The following is a 19,028-nucleotide window of genomic DNA, read 5'->3' on the forward strand; positions in this document are numbered from 1 at the left end:
TCATACTAGAATCATGCTAGTAACATGCTAATGCATGCTAGAATCATGCTAATAACATGCTAATTCACGCTAGAATCAAGCTAGTAACATGCTAATTCATACTATAATCATGCTAATAACATGCTAATTCATGCTAGAATCATGCGAGTAACATGCTAATTCATGCTAGAATCATTCTAGTAACATGCTAATTCATATTAGAATCATGCTAATTCATGCTAGAATCATGCTAATAACCTGCTAATTCATACTAGAATCATGATAGTAACAGGCTAATTCATACTAGAATCATGCTAGTAACATGCTAATGCATGCTAGAATCATGCAAGTAACATGCTAATTCATGCTAGAATCATACTAGTAACATGCTAATTCATGCTAGAATCATGCTAGTAACATGCTAATTCATACTATAATCATGCTAATAACATGCTAATTCATGCTAGAATCATGCGAGTAACATGCTAATTCATGCTAGAATCATTCTAGTAACATGCTAATTCATACTAGAATCATGCTAATTCATGCTAGAATCATGCTAATAACCTGCTAATTCATACTAGATTCATGATAGTAACAGGCTAATTCATACTAGAATCATGCTAGTAACATGCTAATGCATGCTAGAATCATGCTAGTAACATGCTAATTCATGCTAGAATCATACTAGTAACATGCTAATTCATGCTAGAATCATGCTAGTAACATGCTAATTCATACTAGAATCATGCTAGTAGCATGCTAATTCATACTGGAATCATGCTAGTGACATGCTAATTTATTCTAGAATCATGCTAGAAACATGCTAATTCATGCTAGAAGCATGCTAATAACATGCTAATTTATACTAGAATCATGCAAATAAAATGCTAATTTGTACTACACTCATGCTAATAACATGCTAATCCATGCTAGAATCATGCTAATGCATGCTAGAATCATGCTAATAACATGCTACTTATACTTTTTCAAACTGTTTTTAAACTAAATAAACTATTACCAACAGGCTTTGTCAAGCCAGCCTCAAAGTTTGTCTCGACGAACTTTACTGTCTAGTTAGGCTGGCTTGTCAAAGCCAACCTACTGTTATCCTATTTAAACTTATTATTATTTTTATTTATTCTTCTTCTGAGACTAAAATTCAAAATCTATCTGCTCCTTGAACTTTCAAACTATTACCACCAAACTCACACCAGACCTCCAAACTGGTCTGACTCTTTATGCTATATCTTTTCCGACTGATCCGACTTTCGGTTTTCCGAAAAACGTCCCGGGACTGTCGGAAAAATCCCATAGACTTAACATTGGATCAAACTTTGTGACCTCATAACTCTGCGTCAGACTGTTGCACAGACTTCTAATTGGGCTCATTTAACTCAGACTATCAAACTGCCAATGACTGATCACCTTTAAACTTTCTAGCCACGCCCTAGCAACCACTTTTGGACCCTAGTAACTGTCCCATAGACTTCCATTCAATAGACTCTCATTGACTTAACATGGGATCAAACTTTGTGAGCTCATAAATCTGCATCAGACTATCCTACAAACTAATGGCTGAGCTCATTTAACTCCGAATACCAAACTGCCAATAACTGATGAGGTTTTAACTTTCTAGCCACACCCCTAACTACCACATACTGCACCCTAGCAACTGTCCCATAGACTTCCATTACAAAGACTCTCATTGACTTTACATGGGATTAAACTTTGTGAGCTAATAACTCTGAAACAGACTATCCTACAGACTAATGGCTGAGCTCATTTAACTCTGACTACCAATCTGCCAATAACTGATGAGCTTTTAACTTTGAAGCCACACCCCTAACTACCACATACTGCACCCTAGCAACTGTCCCGTAGACTTCCATTACAAAAGACTCTCATTGACTTAACATGGGATCAAACTTTGTGAGCTCATAACTCTGCATCAGACTGTCCTACAGACTTATGGCTGAGCTCATTTAACTCCGACTACCAATCTGCCAATAACTGATGAGCTTTTAACTTTCTAGCCACACCCCTAACTACCACATACTGCACCCTAGCAACTGTCCCCCAGACTTCTATTACAAAAGACTCTCATTGACTTTACATGGGATCAAACTTTGTGAGCTCATAACTCAGCATCAGACTGTCATAGAGACTAATGGCTGAGCTCATTTAACTCAGTCTAGCCAGCAGCCAATCATTGATGGCCTTTTAACTTTCTAGCCACACCCCTAACTACCACATACTGCACCCTAGCAACTGTCCTATAGACAGTAATTAGCTGTGCTATCAAATGCTTATAATTCTAACATGCTAATGACATGCCAATCATGCTAGCAACATGCTACTCATATGCTAATCATGCTAATGACATGCTAACTCATACTGGAAACATGCTAATGACATGCTAATTTGTACTAGAATCGTGCTAGTAACATGCTAATTCATACTAGACTGATGTTAATAACTGGCCTACATGCATATCTTTGCTTAGCATTGTCCTATTGACTTGGGGGATGGCTCATCTGACTCAGACAACCAATGAGCATCTCAATATGATAATGAAGCTCACAAGCCACGCCCCCAAATTGATTCCATAGACTTCCATTAAAATAGGCCAAGATGCATATCTTTGCATAGCAGTGTCATAGAGACATAGGGGTTGGTTCATTTGACTTAGAAAGCCAACCACATTCAAGTGCACTCTGTAACCTCGCCCATAGCAACAAAACAAAGTACCCTAGCAACCATTCATCAACAGCTATATCTCAGCATCAGAACATCGTAGAGACTTGGAGATTGGCTCGTTTGACTCATGCTAGCAAACGGAACTTCCTAAATGCTACACATGCTAGCAGTGATTAGCTACATGCTAATATTGACTAGCCAAGTACTGTAACTTGCTAGAAATGCTTACTAAGTATAAATGTTTTATTAAGCATGTATGTGAGGCTTGCCTAGTAACCAGCCAGGGTACCCTAGCAACTGCCTAGCAACCACCCAAATTACCCTAGCAACCGCCTAGCAACCACCTAGCAACGGCCTAGTAATGCCTTAGTAAGGGCCTAGCGACCACTCGGGACACCCTAGCAACTGCCTAGCAACGCCTTAGCAACCACTCAGAATACCCTAGCAACCACATAGCAACACCTTAGCAACCACCTAGCAACCACTTGGGACACCTTAGCAACCGCCTAGCAACACCTTAGCAACCACCTAGCAACCAGTCAGAACACCCTAGCAACCGCCTAGCAACGCCTTAGCAACCACCAAGCAACCACTCAGGACACCCTAGCAACCACCTAGCAACACCTTAGCAACCACCTAGCAACCACTCAGGACACCCTAGCAACCGCCTAGCAACGCCTTAGCAACCACTCAGAATACCCTAGCAACCACCTAGCAACACCTTAGCAACCGCCTAGCTACCACTTAGGACTCCTTAGCAACCACCTAGCAACACCTTAGCAACCACCTAGCAACCACTCAGAACACCCTAGCAACCACCTAGCAACACCTTAGCAACAACCTAGCAACCACTTAGAACACCCTAGCAACCGAAAGCAACACCTTAGCAACCACTCAGAACACCCTAGCAACCACCTAGCAACATCTTAGCAACCACACATAACACCCTAGCAACCGCCTAGCAAGACCTTAGCAACCACCTAGCAACCAATCAGAGCACCCTAGCAACTGCCTAGCAACAACCTAACAACCATTCAGAACACCCTAGCAACCGCCTAGCAATGCCTTAGCAACCACCTAGCAACCACTCAGAACACCATAGCAACCACCTAGCAACACCCTAGCAACCGCCTAGCAACATCTTAGCAACCACCTAGCAACCACTCAGGACACCCTAGCAACTGCCTAGCAACGACTTAGCAACCACTCAGAATACCCTAGCAACCACCTAAGCATGCTATGTGACATGCTAATTCATACTAGAATCATGCTAGTAACATGCTAATGCATGCTAGAATCATGCTAATAACATGCTAATTCACGCTAGAATCATGCTAGTAACATGCTAATTCATACTATAATCATGCTAATAACATGCTAATTCATGCTAGAATCATACGAGTAACATGCTAATTCATGCTAGAATTATTCTAGTAACATGCTAATTCATATTAGAATCATGCTAATTCATGCTAGAATCATGCTAATAACCTGCTAATTCATACTAGATTCATGATAGTAACAGGCTAATTCATACTAGAATCATGCTAGTAACATGCTAATGCATGCTAGAATCATGCTAGTAACATGCTAATTCATGCTAGAATCATACTAGTAACATGCTAATTCATGCTAGAATCATGCTAGTAACATGCTAATTCATACTATAATCATGCTAATAACATGCTAGTTCATGCTAGAATCATTCTAGTAACATGCTAATTCATACTAGAATCATGCTAATTCATGCTAGAATCATGCTAATAACCTGCTAATTCAAACTAGATTCATGATAGTAACAGGCTAATTCATACTAGAATCATGCTAGTAACATGCTAATGCATGCTAGAATCATGCTAGTAACATGCTAATTCATGCTAGAATCATGCTAGTAACATGCTAATTCATACTAGAATCATGCTAGTAGCATGCTAATTCATACTGGAATCATGCTAGTGACATGCTAATTTATTCTAGAATCATGTTAGAAACATGCTAGTTCATGCTAGAAGCATGCTAATAACATGCTAATTTATACTAGAATCATGCAAATAAAATGCTAATTTGTACTACACTCATGCTAATAACATGCTAATCCATGCTAGAATCATGCTAATTCATGCTAGATTCATGCTAATAACATGCTACTTATACTTTTTCAAACTGTTTTTAAACTAAATAAACTATTACCAACAGGCTTTGTCAAGCCAGCCTCAAAGTTTGTCTCGACGAACTTTACTGTCTAGTTAGGCTGGCTTGTCAAAGCCAACCTACTGTTATCCTATTTAAACTTATTATTATTTTTATTTATTCTTCTTCTGAGACTAAAATTCAAAATCTATCTGCTCCTTGAACTTTCAAACTATTACCACCAAACTCACACCAGACCTCCAAACTGGTCTGACTCTTTATGCTATATCTTTTCCGACTGATCCGACTTTCGGTTTTCCGAAAAACGTCCCGGGACTGTCGGAAAAATCCCATAGGCTTAACATTGGATCAAACTTTGTGAGCTCATAACTCTGCGTCAGACTGTCACACAGACTTCTAACTGGGCTCATTTAACTCAGACTATCAAACTGCCAATGACTGATCACCTTTAAACTTTCTAGCCACGCCCTAGCAACCACTTTTGGACCCTAGTAACTGTCCCATAGACTTCCATTCAATAGACTCTCATTGACTTAACATGGGATCAAACTTTGTGAGCTCATAACTCTGAATCAGACTATCCTACAGACTAATGGCTGAGCTCATTTAACTCCGAATACCAAACTGCCAATAACTGATGAGCTTTTAACTTTCTAGCCACACCCCAAACTACCACATACTGCACCCTAGCAACTGTCCTATAGACTTCCATTACAAAGACTCTCATTGACTTTACATGGGATCAAACTTTGTGAGCTAATAACTCTGAAACAGACTATCCTACAGACTAATGGCTGAGCTCATTTAACTCTGACTACCAATCTGCCAATGACTGATGAGCTTTTAACTTTGTAGCCACACCCCTAACTACCACATACTGCACCCTAGCAACTGTCCCGTAGACTTCCATTACAAAAGACTCTCATTGACTTAACATGGGATCAAACTTTGTGAGCTCATAACTCTGAAACAGACTATCCTACAGACTAATGGCTGAGCTCATTTAACTCCGACTACCAATCTGCCAATAACTGATGAGGTTTTAACTTTCTAGCCACACCCCTAACTACCACATACTGCACCCTAGCAACTGTCCCGTAGACTTCCATTACAAAAGACTCTCATTGACTTAACATGGGATCAAACTTTGTGAGCTCATAACTCTGCATCAGACTGTCCTACAGACTTATGGCTGAGCTCATTTAACTCCGACTACCAATCTGCCAATAACTGATGAGGTTTTAACTTTCTAGCCACACCCCTAACTACCACATACTGCACCCTAGCAACTGTCCCGTAGACTTCTATTACAAAAGACTCTCATTGACTTTACATGGGATCAAACTTTGTGAGCTCATAACTCAGCATCAGACTGTCATAGAGACTAATGGCTGAGCTCATTTAACTCAGTCTAGCCAGCAGCCAATCACTGATGGCCTTTTAACTTTCTAGCCACACCCCTAACTACCACATACTGCACCCTAGCAACTGTCCTATAGAATGTAATTAGCTGTGCTATCAAATGCTTATAATTCTAACATGCTAATGACATGCCAATCATGCTAGCAACATGCTACTCATATGCTAATCATGCTAATGACATGCTAACTCATACTGGAAACATGCTAATGACATGCTAATTTGTACTAGAATCATGCTAGTAACATGCTAATTCATACTAGACTGATGTTAATAACTGGCCTACATGCATATCTTTGCTTAGCATTGTCCTATTGACTTGGGGGATGGCTCATCTGACTCAGACAACCAATGAGCATCTCAATATGATAATGAAGCTCACAAGCCACGCCCCCAAATTGATTCCATAGACTTCCATTAAAATAGGCCAAGATGCATATCTTTGCATAGCAGTGTCATAGAGACATGGGGGTTGGTTCATTTGACTTAGACAGCCAACCACATTCAAGTGCACTCTGTAACCTCGCCCATAGCAACAAAACAGAGTACCCTAGCAACCATTCATCAACAGCTATATCTCAGCATCAGAACATCGTAGAGACTTGGAGATTGGCTCGTTTGACTCATGCTAGCAAACGGAACTTCCTAAATGCTACACATGCTAGCAGTGATTAGCTACATGCTAATATTGACTAGCCAAGTACTGTAACTTGCTAGAAATGCTTACTAAGTATAAATGTTTTATCAAGCATGTATGTGAGGCTTGCCTAGTAACCAACCAGGGTACCCTAGCAACTGCCTAGCAACCACCCAAATTACCCTAGCAACCGCCTAGCAACCACCTAGCAACGGCCTAGTAATGCCTTAGTAAGGGCCTAGCGACCACTCAGGACACCCTAGCAACCGCCTAGCAACGCCTTAGCAACCACTCAGAATACCTTAGCAACCACCTAGCAACACCTTAGCAACCACCTAGCAACCACTTGGGACACCTTAGCAACCGCCTAGCAACACCTTAGCAACCACCTAGCAACCACTCATAACACCCTAGCAACTGCCTAGCAACGCCTTAGCAACCACATAGCAACCACTCAGGACACCCTAGCAACCACCTAGCAACACCTTAGCAACCACCTAGCAACCACTCAGGACACCATAGCAACCACCTAGCAACGCTTTAGCAACCACTCAGAATACCCTAGCAACCATCTAGCAACCACTTAGGACACCTTAGCAACCACCTAGCAACACCTTAGCAACCACCTAGCAACCACTCAAAACACCCTAGCAACCGCCTAGCAACACCTTAGCAACCACCTAACAACCACTTAGGACACCCTAGCAACCGTCTAGCAACACCTTAGCAACCACCTAGCAACACCTTAGCACATGCTAATTCATGCTAGAATCATGCTAACAACATGCTAACTTCATGCTAGAATCATGCTAATTCATGCTAAAATCGTGCTAGTAACATGCTAATTCATGCTAAAATCATGCTAGTAACATGCTAATTCATACTGGAATCATGCTAGTAACATGCTAATTCATGCTAGAATCATGCTAATAACATGCTAATTCATCCTGGAATCTTGCTAGTAACATGCTAATTCATGCTAGAATCATGCTAATAACATGCTAATTCATACTAGAATCATGCTAATGACATGCTAATTCATACTAGACTCATGCTAGTAACATGCTAATTCATACTGGAATCATGCTAGTAACATGCTAATTCATGCTAGAATCATGCTAACAACATGCTAATTCATACTGGAATCATGCTAGTAACATGCTAGTTCTTCCTAGAATCATGCTAGTAACATGCTAATTTATGCTAGAATCATGCTAGTAACATGCTAACTCATGCTAGAATCATGCTAATAACATGCTAACTCATACTAGAATCATGCTAATAACATGCTAATTCATACTAGAATCTTGCTAATTCATATTAGAATCATGCTAGTAACATACTAATTCATGCTAGAATCATGCTAGTAACATGCTTATTCATGCTAGAATCATGCTAATAACATGCCAATTTATACTAGAATCATGCTAGTAGCATGATAATTCATACTAGACTCATGCTAGTGACATGCTAATTCATACTAGAATCATGCTAATAACATGCCACTTCATGCTAGAAAAACACTAGTAACATGATAATTTTACTACAATCATGCTAATAACACACTAATTCATGCTAGAATTATGCTAGTAACATGCTAAATCGTGCTAGAATCATGCTAATAACATGCTAATCCATGCTAGAATCGTACTAATAAGATGCTAATTCATGCTAATAACTTGCTAATCTATGCTAAAATCATGCTAATAACATGCTACTTATACTTTTTCAAACTGTTTTTAAACTAAATAAACTATTACCAACAGGCTTTGTCAAGCCAGCCTCAAAGTTTGTCTCGACGAACTTTACTGTCTAGTTATTATTTTTATTTATTATTCTTCTTCTGAGACTAAAATTCAAAATCTATCTGCTCCTTGAACTTTCAAACTATTACCACCAAACTCACACCAGACCTCCAAACTGGTCTGACTCTTTATGCTATATCTTTTCCGACTGATCAGACTTTCGGTTTTCCGAAAAACGTCCCGGGACTGTCGGAAAAATCCCATAGACTTAACATTGGATCAAACTTTGTGACCTCATAACTCTGCGTCAGACTGTTGCACAGACTTCTAACTGGGCTCATTTAACTCAGACTATCAAACTGCCAATGACTGATCACCTTTAAACTTTCTAGCCACGCCCTAGCAACCACTTTTGGACCCTAGTAACTGTCCCATAGACTTCCATTCAATAGACTCTCATTGACTTAACATGGGATCAAACTTTGTGAGCTCATAACTCTGAATCAGACTGTCCTACAGACTAATGGCTGAGCTCATTGAACTCCGAATACCAAACTGCCAATAACTGATGAGCTTTTAACTTTCTAGCCACACCCCTAACTACCACATACTGCACCCTAGCAACTGTCCCGTAGACTTCTATTACAAAAGACTCTCATTGACTTAACATGGGATCAAACTTTGTGAACTCATAACTCTGCATCAGACTGTCATAGAGACTAATGGCTGAGCTCATTTAACTCAGTCTAGCCAGCAGCCAATCACTGATGGCCTTTTAACTTTCTAGCCACACCCCTAACTACCACATACTGCACCCTAGCAACTGTCCTATAGAATGTAATTAGCTGTGCTATCAAATGCTTATAATTCTAACATGCTAATGACATGCCAATCATGCTAGCAACATGCTACTCATATGCTAATCATGCTAATGACATGCTAACTCATACTGGAAACATGCTAATGACATGCTAATTTGTACTAGAATCATGCTAGTAACATGCTAACTCATACTAGACTGATGTTAATAACTGGCCTACATGCATATCTTTGCTTAGCATTGTCCTATTGACTTGGGGGATGGCTCATCTGACTCAGACAACCAATGAGCATCTCAATATGATAATGAAGCTCACAAGCCACGCCCCCAAATTGATTCCATAGACTTCCATTAAAATAGGCCAAGATGCGTATCTTTGCATAGCAGTGTCATAGAGACATGGGGGTTGGTTCATTTGACTTAGACAGCCAACCACATTCAAGTTCACTCTGTAACCTCGCCCATAGCAACAAAACAAAGTACCCTAGCAACCATTCATCAACAGCTATATCTCAGCATCCGAACATCGTAGAGACTTGGAGATTGACTCGTTTGACTCATGCTAGCAAACGGAACTTCCTATATGCTACACATGCTAGCAGTGAATAGCTACATGCTAATATTGACTAGCCAAGTACTGTAACTTGCTAGAAATGCTTACTTAGTTTAAATGTTTTATCAAGCATGTATGTGAGGCTTGCCTAGTAACCACCCAGGGTACCCTAGCAACTGCCTAGCAACCACCCAAATTACCCTAGCAACCGCCTAGCAACGGCCTAGTAATGCCTTAGTAAGGGCCTAGCGACCACTCAGGACACCCTAGCAACAGCCTAGCAACGCCTTAGCAACCACTCAGAATACCCTAGCAACCACATAGCAACACCTTATCAACCGCCTAGCAACACCTGAGCAACCACCTAGCAACCAATCAGAACACCCTAGCAACCGCCTAGCAACGCCTTAGCAACCACCAAGCAACCACTCAGGACACCCTAGCAACCACCTAGCAACACCTTAGCAACCACCTAGCAACCACTCAGGACACCCTAGCAACGCCTTAGCAACCACTCAGAACACCCTAGCAACCACCTAGCAACACCTTAACAACCGCCTAGCAACCACTTAGGACTCCTTAGCAACCACCTAGCAACACCTTAGCAACCACCTAGCAACCACTCAGAACACCCTAGCAACCACCTAGCAACACCTTAGCAACAACCTAGCAACCACTCAGAACACCCTAGCAACCACCTAGCAAGACCTTAGCAACCACCTAGCAACCAATCAGAGCACCCTAGCAACTGCCTAGCAACAACCTAACAACCACTCAGAACACCCTAGCAACCGCCTAGCAATGCCTTAGCAACCACCTAGCAACCACTCAGAACACCATAGCAACCACCTAACAACACCCTAGCAACATCTTAGCAGCCACCTAGCAAACACTCAGGACACCCTAACAACTGCCTAGCAATGACTTAGCAACCACTCAGAATACCCTAGCAACCACCTAGGCATGCTATGTGACATGCTAATTCATACAAGAATCATGCTAGTAACATGCTAATTCATACTACAATCATGCTAATAACATGCTAATTTATACTAGAATCATGCTAATAACATGCTAATTCATACTAGAATCATGCTAGTAACATGCTAATGCATGCTAGAATCATGCTAATAACAGGCTAATTCACGCTAGAATCATGCTACTAACATGCTAATTCATACTATAATCATGCTAATAACATGCTAATTCATGTTAGAATCATGCGAGTAACATGCTAATTCATGCTAGAATCATGCAAGTAACATGCTAATTCATACTAGAATCATGCTAATTCATGCTAGAATCATGCTAATAACCTGCTAATTCATACTAGATTCATGGTAGTAACAGGCTAATTCATACTAGAATCATGCTAGTAACATGCTAATGCATGCTAGAATCATGCTAGTAACATGCTAATTCATGCTAGAATCATACTAGTAACATGCTAATTCATACTAGAATCATGCTAGTAACATGCTAATTCATACTAGAATCATGCTAGTAGCAAGCTAATTCATACTAGAATCATGCTAGTGACATGCTAATTTATTCTAGAATCATGCTAGTAACATGCTAATTCATGCTAGAAGCATGCTAATAACATGCTAATTTATACTAGAATCATGCTAATAAAATGCTAATTTGTACTACACTCATGCTAATAACATGCTGATCCATGCTAGAATCATGCTAATTCATGCTAGAATCATGCTAATAACATGCTACTTATACTTTTTCAAACTGTTTTTAAACTAAATAAACTATTACCAACAGGCTTTGTCAAGCCAGCCTCAAAGTTTGTCTCGACGAACTTTACTGTCTAGTTATTAGGCTGGCTTGTCAAAGCCAGACTACTGAAATGCTATTTAAACTTATTAGGCTGGCTTGTGTAGCAAGCCAGACTACTGTTATCCTATTAAACTTATTATTATTTTTATTAATATTATTATTCTTCTTCTGAGACTAAAAATTAAACTCTATCTCGTCCTAGACCTTTCAAGCTATGACCATCAAACTCGGGTCAGACCTCCGAACTATTCTGACTCGAGTTGCTATATCCTTTCCGACTGATCCGACTTTCGGTTTCCCGAAAAACGTCCCGGGACCGTCGGAAAAATCCCATAGACGTAACATTGGATCAAACTTTGTGACCTCATAACTCCGCATCAGAATGTCACACAGACTTCTAACTGGGCTCATTTAACTCAGACTATCAAACTGCCAATGACTGACCACCTTTAAACTTTCTGGCCACGCCCTAGCAACCACTTTTGGACCCTAGAAACTGTCCCATAGACTTCCATTGCAAAAGACTCTCATTGACTTTACATGGGATCAAACTTTGTGAGCTCATAACTCTGCATCAGACTGTCCTACAGACTAATGGCTGAGCTCATTTAACTCAGTCTAGCCAGCAGCCAATCACCGATGGCCTTTTAACTTTCTAGCCACACCCTAACAACCAGATACTGCACCCTAGCAACTGTCCCATAGACTACCATTAAAGAGGTTCAGACTGATATTGTCATGCTGCAGTGTGATAGAGACATGGGGGTTGTTTTTAACTGTTCATACTGGCAAGAAGCTTTGATACATCATCAGTCTAAGCTGTCAATCAACTCCATAGCAACAAAACAGACTAACCTAGCAACGATATAATAGCAGCTATATCTCAGCATCAGAACATCGTAGAGAGGCGGGGGTTGGCTTGTTTGAATAAGGCTCGCACACCATCTATCTATCTATCTATCTATCTATCTATCTATCTATCTATCTATCTATCTATCTATCTATCTATCTATCTATCTATCTATCTATCTACCTCTATCTATCTATCTATCTATCTATCTATCTACTTCTATCTATCTATCTATCTATCTATCTATCTATCTATCTATCTATCTATCTATCTATCTATCTATCTATCTATCTATCTATCTACCTCTATCTATCTATCTATCTATCTATCTATCTATCTATCTATCTATCTACCTATCTATCTATCTACCTCTATCTATCTATCTATCTATCTATCTATCTATCTACCTCTATCTATCTATCTATCTATCTATCTATCTATCTATCTATCTATCTATCTATCTATCTATCTACCTCTATCTATCTATCTATCTATCTATCTATCTATCTATCTATCTATCTATCTATCTATCTATCTATCTATCTATCCATCATGCTAACAACATGCTAATTCATGCTAGAATCATGCTAGTTACATGCTAATTCATGCTAGAATCATGCTAGTCACATGCTAATTCATGCTAGAATCATGCTAACAACATGGTAATTCATGCTAGAATCATGCTAACAACATGCTAATTCATGCTAGAATCATGCTAGTTACATGCTAATTCATGCTAGAATCATGCTAGTCACATGCTAATTCATGCTAGAATCATGCTAGTCACATGCTAATTCATGCTAGAATCATGCTAACAACATGCTAATTCATGCTAGAATCATGCTAATTTATGCTAAAATCATGCTAGTAACATGCTAATCCATGCTAGAATCATGCTAACAACATGCTAATTCATGCTAGATTCATGCTAGTAACATGCTAATTCATGCTAGAATCATGCTAGTATCATGCTAATTCATGCTAGCATCGTGCTAACAACATGCTAATTCATGCTAGAATCATGCTAGTAACATGCTAATTCATGCTAGAATCATGCTAACAACATGCTAGAATCATGCAAGTAACATGCTAATTCATGCTAGAATCATGCTAACAACATGCTAATTCATGCTAGAATCATGCTAACAACATGCTAATTCATGCTAGAATCATGCTAACAACATGCTAATTCATGCTAGAATCATGCTAGTGAAATGCTAATTCATGCTAGAATAATGCTAACAACATGCTAATTCATGCTAGAATCATGCTAGTAACATGCTAATTCATGTTAGAATCATGCTAACAACATGCTAATTCATGCTAGAATCATGCTAGTAACGTGCTAATTCATGCTAGAATCATGCTAGTAACATGCTAATTCATGTTAGAATCATGCTAACAACATGCTAATTCATGCTAGAATCATGCTAGTAACATGCTAATTCATGCTAGAAGAATGCTAACAACATGCTAATTTATGCTAGAATCATGCTAGTAGCATGCTAATTCATGCTAGAATCATGCTAGTAACATGCTAATTCATGCTAGAATCATGCTAGTAACATGGTAATTCATGCTAGAATCGTGCTAACAACATGCTAATTCATGCTAGAATCGTGCTATCAACATGCTAATTCATGCTAGAAACGTGCTAGTAACATGCTAATTCATGCTAGAATCATGCTAGTAACATGCCAATTCATGCTAGAATCATGCTAACAACATGCTAATTCATGCTAAAATCATGCTAACAATATTCTAATTTATGCTAAAATCATGCTAGTAACATGCTAATTCATGCTATAATTGTGCTAGCAACATGCTAATTTATGCTAGAATCATGCTAACAACATCCTAATTCATGCTAAAATCATGCTAACAACTTGGTAATTCACGCTAGAATCATGCTAACAACATGCTAATTCACGTTAGAATCATGCTAATACCATGCTAATCTATCTATCTATCTATCTATCTATCTATCTATCTATCTATCTATCTATCTATCTATCTATCTATCTATCTATCTTCTCATACTTTTAAAAACTTTTTAAACTAAATTAACTATTACTGTCAGGCTTTCACAAGCCAGCCTCAAAGTTTGTTCTCAAACTTTAAGAATCTAGTTATTATTTTTTTTTTTTTTTTTATTAATCTTCTGAGACTAAATTTCTAACTCTATCTCCTCCTAGAGCTTTTGAGCTATTACCACCAAACTTGCTCCAGACCTCCAAACTATTCTGACTCGTGTTGCTATATCTCCTCAAACTTATCCGACTTTCGGTTTTCCGAAAAACGTCCCGGGACTGTCGGAAAAATCCCATAGGCTTAACATTGGATCAAACTTTGTGAGCTCATAACTCTGCGTCAGACTGTCGCACAGACTTCTAACTGGGCTCATTTAACTCAGACTATCAAACTGCCAATGACTGATCACCTTTAAACTTTCTAGCCACGCCCTAGCAACCACTTTTGGACCCTAGTAACTGTCCCATAGACTTCTATTCAAAAGACTCTCATTGACTTAACATGGGATCAAACTTTATGAGCTCATAACTCTGCATCAGACTGTCATACAGACTAATGGCTGAGCTCATTTAACTCCGACTACCAAACTGCCAATAACTGATGAGCTTTTAACTTTCTAGCCACTCCCCTAACTACCACATACTGCACCCTAGCAACTGTCCCGTAGACTTCCATTCAAAAGACTCTCATTGACTTAACATGGGATCAAACTTTGTGAGCTCATAACTCTACATCAGACTGTCATAGAGACTAATGGCTGAGCTCATTTAACTCAGACTACCAAACTGCCAATAACTGATGAGCTTTTAACTTTCTAGCCACACCCCTAACTACCACATACTGCACCCTAGCAACTGTCCCGTAGACTTCCATTACAAAAAACTCTCATTGACTTTACATGGGATCAAACTTTATGAGCTCATAACTCTGCATCAGACTGTCATAGAGACTAATGGCTGAGCTCATTTAACTCAGTCTAGCCAGCAGCCAATAACTGATGAGCTTTTAACTTTCTAGCCACTCCCCTAACTACCACATACTGCACCCTAGCAACTGTCCCGTAGACTTCCATTCAAAAGACTCTCATTGACTTAACATGGGATCAAACTTTGTGAGCTCATAACTCTACATCAGACTGTCATAGAGACTAATGGCTGAGCTCATTTAACTCAGACTACCAAACTGCCAATAACTGATGAGCTTTTAACTTTCTAGCCACTCCCCTAACTACCACATACTGCACCCTAGCAACTGTCCCGTAGACTTCCATTCAAAAGACTCTCATTGACTTAACATGGGATCAAACTTTGTGAGCTCATAACTCTGCATCAGACTGTCATAGAGACTAATGGCTGAGCTCATTTAACTCAGTCTAGCCAGCAGCCAATCACTGATGGCCTTTTAACTTTCTAGCCACACCCCTAACTACCACATACTGCACCCTAGCAACTGTCCTATAGAATGTAATTAGGTGTGCTATCGAATGCTTATAATTCTAACATGCTAATGACATGCCAATCATGCTAGCAACATGCTACTCATATGCTAATCATGCTAATGACATGCTAACTCATACTGGAAACATGCTAATGACATGCTAATTTGTACAAGAATCATGCTAGTAACATGCTAATTCATACTAGACTCATGTTAATAACTGGCCTACATGCATATCTTTGCTTAGCAGTGTCCTATTGACTTGGGGGATGGCTCATCTGACTCAGACAACCAATGAGCATCTCAATATGATAATGAAGCTCATAAGCCACGCCCCCAAATTGATTCCATAGACTTCCATTAAAATAGGCCAAGATGCATATCTTTGCATAGCAGTGTCATAGAGACATGGGGGTTGGTTCATTTGACTTAGACAGCCAACCACATTCAAGTGCACTCTGTAACCTCGCCCATAGCAACAAAACAGAGTACCCTAGCAACCATTCATCAACAGCTATATCTCAGCATCAGAACATCGTAGAGACTTGGAGATTGGCTCGTTTGACTCATGCTAGCAAACGGAACTTTCTAAATGCTACACATGCTAGCAGTGATTAGCTACATGCTAATATTGACTAGCCAAGTACTGTAACTTGCTAGAAATGCTTACTAAGTATAAATGTTTTATCAAGCATGTATGTAAGGCTTGCCTAGTAACCAACCAGGGTACCCTAGCAACTGCCTAGCAACCACCCAAATTACCCTAGCAACCGCCTAGCAACCACCTAGCAACGGCCTAGTAATGCCTTAGTAAGGGCCTAGCGACCACTCAGGACACCCTAGCAACCGCCTAGCAACGCCTTAGCAACCACTCAGAATACCCTAGCAACCACATAGCAACACCTTAGCAACCACCTAGCAACCACTTGGGACACCTTATCAACCGCCTAGCAACACCTTAGCAACCACCTAGCAACCAGTCAGAACACCCTAGCAACCGCCTAGCAACGCCTTAACAACCACCAAGCAACCACTCAGGACACCCTAGCAACCACCTAGCAACACCTTAGCAACCACCTAGCAACCACTCAGGACACCCTAGCAACCGCCTAGCAACGCCCTAGCAACCACTCAGAACACCCTAGCAACCACCTAGCAACACCTTAGCAACCACCTAGCAACCACTTAGGACTCCTTAGCAACCACCTAGCAACACCTTAGCAACCACCTAGCAACCACTCAGAACACCCTAGCAACCGCCTAGCAACACCTTAGCAACAACCTAGCAACCACTTAGAACACCCTAGCAACCGCCTAGCAACACCTTAGCAACCACTCAGAACACCCTAGCAACCACCTAGCAAGACCTTAGCAACCACCAAGCAACCACTCAGGACACCCTAGCAACCACCTAGCAACACCTTAGCAACCACCTAGCAACCACTCAGGACACCCTAGCAACCGCCTAGCAACGCCCTAGCAACCACTCAGAACACCCTAGCAACCACCTAGCAACACCTTAGCAACCACCTAGCAACCACTTAGGACTCCTTAGCAACCACCTAGCAACACCTTAGCAACCACCTAGCAACCACTCAGAACACCCTAGCAACCGCCTAGCAACACCTTAGCAACAACCTAGCAACCACTTAGAACACCCTAGCAACCGCCTAGCAACACCTTAGCAACCACTCAGAACACCCTAGCAACCACCTAGCAAGACCTTAGCAACCACCTAGCAACCAATCAGAGCACCCTAGCAACTGCCTAGCAACAACCTAGCAACCACTCAGAACACCATAGTAACCACCTAGCAACACCCTAGCAACATCTTAGCAGCCACCTAGCAACCACTCAGGACACCCTAGCAACTGCCTAGCAACGACTTTGCAACCACTCAGAATACCCTAGCAACCACCTAAGCATGCTATGTGACATGCTAATTCATACTAGTATCATGCTAGTAACATGCTAATTCATACTACAATCATGCTAATAACATGCTAATTCAAACTAGAATCATGCTAATAACATGCTAATTCATACTAGAATCATGCTAGTAACATGCTAATGCATGCTAGAATCATGCTAATAACAGGCTAATTCACGCTAGATTCATGCTAGTAACATGCTAATTCATACTATAATCATGTTAATAACATGCTAATTCATGCTAGAATCATGCGAGTAACATGCTAATTCATGCTAGAATCATTCTAGTAACATGCTAATTCATACTAGAATCATGCTAATTCATGCTAGAATCATGCTAATAACCTGCTAATTCATACTAGAATCATGCTAGTAACAGGCTAATTCATACTAGAATCATGCTAGTAACATGCTAATGCATGCTAGAATTATGCTAGTAACATGCTAATTCATGCTAGAATCATACTAGTAACATGCTAATTCATGCTAGAATCATGCTAGTAACATGCTAATTCATGTTAGAATCATGCTAGTAGCATGCTAATTCATACTAGAATCATGCTAGTGACATGCTAATTTATTCTAGAATCATGCTAGTAACATGCTAATTCATGCTAGAAGCATGCTAATAACATGCTAATTTATACTAGAATCATGCTAATAAAATGTTAATTTGTACTACACTCATGCTAATAACATGCTAATCCATGCTAGAATCATGCTAATTCATGCTAGAATCATGCTAATAACATGCTACTTATACTTTTTCAAACTGTTTTTAAACTAAATAAACTATTACCAACAGGCTTTGTCAAGCCAGCCTCAAAGTTTGTCTCGACGAACTTTACTGTCTAGTTATTATTCTTCTTCTGACTCTAAAAATCAAAATCTATCTCCTCCTTGAACTTTCGAACTATTACCACCAAACTCACACCAGACCTCCAAACTATTCTGACTCGGTATGCTATATCTCCTCAGACTGA

The 19,028-nt window shown here is 40.0% G+C and overlaps 1 protein-coding gene and 1 long non-coding RNA gene across 2 annotated transcripts in view; both read right to left on the reverse strand.

Annotated features, from left to right (window-relative positions):
* The window catches only part of zmynd19 (zinc finger, MYND-type containing 19), a 58,993-nt gene that overhangs the window by 27,770 nt on the left and 12,195 nt on the right, over positions 1 to 19,028 (reverse strand).
* On the reverse strand, positions 14,801 to 17,930 carry LOC141385618 (uncharacterized). The gene is made up of 4 exons (XR_012406373.1): positions 17,784 to 17,930; positions 17,254 to 17,470; positions 15,722 to 16,995; positions 14,801 to 15,523 (listed from the first exon to the last, which is right to left on the reverse strand). It is a non-coding gene; the product is annotated as an uncharacterized lncRNA (long non-coding RNA).

This window comes from Danio rerio, chromosome 5 (assembly GCF_049306965.1).
Source record: "Danio rerio strain Tuebingen ecotype United States chromosome 5, GRCz12tu, whole genome shotgun sequence".
Lineage (NCBI taxonomy): Eukaryota > Metazoa > Chordata > Actinopteri > Cypriniformes > Danionidae > Danio > Danio rerio.